The sequence below is a fragment of the Physeter macrocephalus genome, chromosome 12 (assembly GCF_002837175.3).
Source record: "Physeter macrocephalus isolate SW-GA chromosome 12, ASM283717v5, whole genome shotgun sequence".
NCBI lineage: Eukaryota > Metazoa > Chordata > Mammalia > Artiodactyla > Physeteridae > Physeter > Physeter macrocephalus.
Genome location: NC_041225.1, coordinates 20,504,478 through 20,510,477, shown reverse-complemented (window position 1 = coordinate 20,510,477; position 6,000 = coordinate 20,504,478). Strand labels below are relative to the sequence as shown.

General features: G+C 47.5%; 1 protein-coding gene across 1 annotated transcript in view; it reads right to left on the bottom strand.

Moving 5' to 3' along the window:
• SLC9A4 (solute carrier family 9 member A4) overlaps nucleotides 1–6,000 on the bottom strand; it is a 66,482-nt gene that overhangs the window by 53,867 nt on the left and 6,615 nt on the right. The window lies entirely within an intron of this gene.

The window sequence follows — 6,000 nt, the reverse complement described above, 5'->3', positions numbered from 1 at the left end:
CTCACTGCTGTGGCCTCTCCCGTTGCGGAGCACAGGCTCCGGACGCGCAGGCTCAGCGGCCACGGCTCACGGGCCCAGCCGCTCCATGGCATGTGGGATCTTTCCAGACCGGGGCACGAACCCGTGTCCCCTGCATTGGCAGGCGGACTCCCAACCACTGCGCCACCAGGGAAGCCCAAAATATTTGCTTTTTATGTAACATTCAAGTTTAGATAATTTAAAGTTTATCTAAAGCTTAAAGTTTAGATAATTTAATGAGTTTCTACAAATCAATTAAAAAAGGAAAAAAAAAAAGCAACTGGTCTCAAAGAAAAATTGACAAGAACCAATATTTGCATACAATAATTGGGACATACTGATAAAAAATTACTCATTGTTTATAGGAAATTCAAATTTAACTGGTATCCTGTATTTTTTTTTTAAGTCTGGCAACCCTAAAAGGACATGAACTTCCAATTCATAGCGTAAGAAACACTAATGATCCACAATCTTTGAAAAGATGCCTAATATCATCATTTAGATTATAGCAAACATGTGTCATCCTTTTTTGCTCATTAGATGGGAAAACATTAAGAAAGCAATGCCCCTTGTTGACAATGATACAAGGAAATATGCACTTAATACACCGTGTATGGAAATGCAAGCCCATAAAGATTTCTGGAAAATCTTGGCAGCTGTATGCATAAAAACTAAAATTAAGGTTTAATATATTTGGTAAAATGAGAAGGGTCCTGAATGGCTGTACTGCAAGTTCCCCCTGCAATCTGACCCCACGGTAAGGTCCCGCAGCCCAATAACCCTCCTTATCAAGAGACCAGGCACGGTACTCGTATATCCATGTGTGCTGGGGACCAGTTCCCTGAGAGCCTGTGGAATTACTCACAAGACTTTGATGGGCTTCCCTGGTGGCGCAGTGGTTAAGAATCCGCCTGCCAATGCAGGGGACATGGGTTCGAGCCCTGGTCCGGGAAGATCCCACATGCCGCGGAGCAACAAAGCCCGTGCGCCACAACTACTGAACCTGCGCTCTAGAGCCCGCGAGCCACAACTACTGAGCCCATGTGCCGCAACTACGGAAGCCCACGTGCCTAGAGCCCGTGCTCCGCAGCAAGAGAAGCCACCGCCATGAGAAGCCCGCGACTGCAACGAAGAGTAGCCCCCGCTCGCCGCAACTAGAGAAAGGCCGCACGCAGCAACGAAGACTCAATGCAGCCAAAAATAAATAAATAAAAATTTTAAAAAGGGATTAAAAAAAAAGACCTTGAAAAAGAATAGATACATATATATACATAACTGAATCACTTTGCTGTACATCTAAAACGAGTACAGCATTGTTAATCAACTGTGCTCCAATGTAAAATAAACATTTAAAAAAAAAAAGAGAGCGGGGGACCTCATCTCATTCATCATCATTGCCACCCAAGCAGTTAGCACTGTGCCCAGAACACAATAGGTACCAAATGAAAGTTTGTTAAATAAAAAAATAATAAGTCAATCACATCATCCCCTAGGAACCAGGAGGTACCCCATCCTTCTAGTTCCTCCCGCGGTCCCTGATAGCTCACTCTTCCCCAGTGCAGCACCCATGTGGCCCGGCACGGTGTGCGGTGGCCCCCTACCCCGGGCTGTGAGTATAGGTGACGAACACACTTGTCATTAGTCTCATCTGTTTAGCGCTGGTGTCACTCCATAACCTTCCGGTGGGAATTCCTCCTTCATCATTTGAATGAAGAGGAGGCGATTATAGCAGCATCTCTCAAATTTCTAAGTATACCTACTTTTTAACCCCACAATTTCACTTCCAAGAATATATCCTATAAAAAGACTCACAAGTGCGAAAAGAGATGCATGCAGAAACAAGAATACTTATCGCAACACTGTTTTTTAAAGTGAAAAATTGACAACCACCTGAATATTCCCCCCGTCAAGAACTGGTTAAATAAATCTTTATAAACGTAATCTATGAAATATTCTGCAACAGTGGAAAAGACCTAGAAAGAAGTCCAAGATTTGTTACATCTAAGCAGTACATATGATTTAATGCCACCCACTTTCTGTAGAATGATGCATCAGTACATCTATATCTGAGAACGTATATGCATGTGTCCACGATAAAAATGTGGAGGGAAAAATGCAAACTGGATCCAAGGGGGAGGGAAGAGGGTCAGGCGGAGGCTTTTGTGTTTTATGCTGTATGATTTTGTACTATTTAAGTCTTTTACACTGAAAATGCATTCTAGTATTACTTATGTGGCGTGATATAAATGTAAGAATAAGAAAAGTACATCAAAGTTTATACAAAATCACATAGACTAACTCCTGGTGAAGGTTTGCAGTAACGTAAGGAAACTGGGCAATGCCGCAGCCAATCTGGATTATTTCAGCACCTCTAGCCAAAGACATCTCTGGGCCTTAATGCTCTGCGCTGATCTGGCCTGTCAACCCTGCTCGGCCTCCCTCTGGAAGGACTCCTAAGCAAAGCTTCTCCATCACATTCTCCGTGGGAGTCACGCAATTGAGACCGACATACAAGCCAATGCATTTGTGCAAATCCTCCGTCATCTCTCTCCCTACCCCTATCTTTTATTTAACTTCATCCTCTAAAACAGAGCTTAAAAAAAAAAGCATATAAAGGGCAGGAGGGTGAGGTCCCGTGACTGAGAGAAAATAAAAGCACAAGCACTGCTTGTCCTGGTGTGAAAACCCGGAAGAGCCTTACAACCCAGAAGAGCCTTTAGCCACGGTTTCTGCTTGCTCAGTGAAACACGGAATTCACTAAAGAATCATACTTCCTCTCTCCTGCTTCTCCTTTAAAGAAGCCAGTGGACGGCAAGCAGCGTAGTGAGCAACACGCTCACTACGTGGGCGCCGTGCAGATCCCAAGGGCGGTGGCCAGACCCGGGGCCACACTGCCCTGGCCCAGCTCTGTCCTGCCGAGGCCCAGGCCTGCCTGGCCTTCTCCACCCCCCAGGCCCCGTGTCTCCCTGGGGACGGCGGGGCGCCGCATCTCACCACGCTGATGCCATCGTTGAGCAGGGCCTCCCCGAAGATCATCATGTACAGCTGCTCGTTCACCCGCGCCTCTTCGAACACGGCCAGCACGGCCACGGGGTCCACGGCCGAGATCAGGCTCCCGAACAGCAGGTTCTGAAGCAGGTTGACGTCGCTCAGGCCAAAGGCCTGGACCTGGCAGATGAGGTAGAGCGAGAGGCCAATGCCGAAGGCATTGATCAGGGCCCCCAGCCCTGCCCACCACAGGATGGATCCGATGTTCTCGAAGAAGGGCCGGGTGGGCATGAAGTACCCGCCCTCCAGGACAATGGGCGGAAGGAGGTACAGGAAGTAGATGCTCGAATCCATGACCGGAGGCGATTTGTGGTCGGTGCCGAAGATGATGGCGCCCACTAGGGCCCCGACGAGGATGAGCAGGCAGCTCTCAGGCATGAGGCCCGGCAGCCGGTGGTAGATGTGGAAGCCTGCGGAGAGCAGAGAACCGCGTTTAGATGTGGGCGAATAACCGGGCTCTGGCCCCCAGGGCGCCAGGGGAGGGGTGTGCAAGAGGCCTCTCAAAGCCACGCAGACGGCAGCATCTCCGGGCCCAGCCTCAGCACCCATCTGTAGCAGGAGCTGCCAGTGTGGCTGCGGCTGGATGTGATGAAGTGCTTCCCAGGCTCAGTGCAGGTTCCAGCATCTTCTCAGCCAGCCGTGCCCCCCTGCTTCCTCCTTCCTGTTTTCCCCATCCTGAGGGATCTGAGCGGTGGAACTCTTCTGCTCTCACGCAAAACCCACCTTTGAAGCTCCTGCAAGAGTCTATCACAGCGACCTAAACCCCAGCTCCTCCCCAACTTACCCTACCTCACTTCCTTCCCCACCACACACAAATGAATAAAAAGGAAAAGTCTTTATTTTGTTTCCTTTATTTAACCAATGACATTGCCACCCAGTCAGCCACTGGAGAGGAAATCAAGTCGCATTCTTACGGGGACCCCATCACCTTTGCCCCTTCGTGCAATTGGCAACCTATTTCATCAGTTACGTCTCCCACTAGCTGCCCCGGAAGTCCGTCTCCTCCTGTCCACTGCTGCGGCCACTGCCTTCACTGAGGACCTCCCCACTTCTCATCCAACTTACTACTGTGTCTTCCTGATCTCCTCCCTCTCCCTCCCCGCCCCGGTCTATCCCGCATCCTGCTGCCAGATGACTATTCTACACCATGTTACCTGATGGTTCAATTCCGCACCTAAGACTCTGAAGGCGCACAGAGCGTCTCATGGAATTTAAACTGAGAATATTTGTTAAGCATCCCTGTGACAAGAACAACCCACTGTAAGTCCTGTGAGGCGGAGGACCAAACGTGTTTTCTACAATTCCAACTACTGATGAAATCTTAGAAACGTTCTTAACAAATAAGAAGGTAAAGCCAACATAATGTATAAGTATACAGAGAAGTGTACATTGAATATATCAACAAATACGACAAGAGATCCAGGCACAGCAGGCCACCTGGGCTCTCCCCGAGTCCGTATCCCACACACCCTGCACTGTGTTTCATGCATCCTACATTATAGCCAAGCTCACGCCTTTTCATCCTGGAGGCCTCCTTCCTTGTCTTTACGTATTATTATTGTTGCCTGCATTGTCCTTCTCTCCACCCTATTTTGGTTCTGCTCAATCCTTGAGGTTAAGCTTTCCCCAATCTCTTCCCAAAGAAATAATATGTCCTCCTGTGAATTATCGTAACATTTTATCTGTACCTGTTTAACAACGATCCCTTTCTGCCATTTTTGGTCCATGACTTTTCTCCCCTACTAATCTCTAAACTCCTCCAACTCAGGCAGGATGGCATGGCACACATCTTTATATCTCCCCAAGCCCTGGTCCGGGAAGATCCCACATGCCGCGGAGCAACAAAGCCCGTGCGCCACAACTACTGAACCTGCGCTCTAGAGCCCGCGAGCCACAACTACTGAGCCCATGTGCCGCAACTACGGAAGCCCACGTGCCTAGAGCCCGTGCTCCGCAGCAAGAGAAGCCACCGCCATGAGAAGCCCGCGACTGCAACGAAGAGTAGCCCCCGCTCGCCGCAACTAGAGAAAGGCCGCACGCAGCAACGAAGACTCAATGCAGCCAAAAATAAATAAATAAAAATTTTAAAAAGGGATTAAAAAAAAAGACCTTGAAAAAGAATAGATACATATATATACATAACTGAATCACTTTGCTGTACATCTAAAACGAGTACAGCATTGTTAATCAACTGTGCTCCAATGTAAAATAAACATTTAAAAAAAAAAAGAGAGCGGGGGACCTCATCTCATTCATCATCATTGCCACCCAAGCAGTTAGCACTGTGCCCAGAACACAATAGGTACCAAATGAAAGTTTGTTAAATAAAAAAATAATAAGTCAATCACATCATCCCCTAGGAACCAGGAGGTACCCCATCCTTCTAGTTCCTCCCGCGGTCCCTGATAGCTCACTCTTCCCCAGTGCAGCACCCATGTGGCCCGGCACGGTGTGCGGTGGCCCCCTACCCCGGGCTGTGAGTATAGGTGACGAACACACTTGTCATTAGTCTCATCTGTTTAGCGCTGGTGTCACTCCATAACCTTCCGGTGGGAATTCCTCCTTCATCATTTGAATGAAGAGGAGGCGATTATAGCAGCATCTCTCAAATTTCTAAGTATACCTACTTTTTAACCCCACAATTTCACTTCCAAGAATATATCCTATAAAAAGACTCACAAGTGCGAAAAGAGATGCATGCAGAAACAAGAATACTTATCGCAACACTGTTTTTTAAAGTGAAAAATTGACAACCACCTGAATATTCCCCCCGTCAAGAACTGGTTAAATAAATCTTTATAAACGTAATCTATGAAATATTCTGCAACAGTGGAAAAGACCTAGAAAGAAGTCCAAGATTTGTTACATCTAAGCAGTACATATGATTTAATGCCACCCACTTTCTGTAGAATGATGCATCAGTACATCTATATC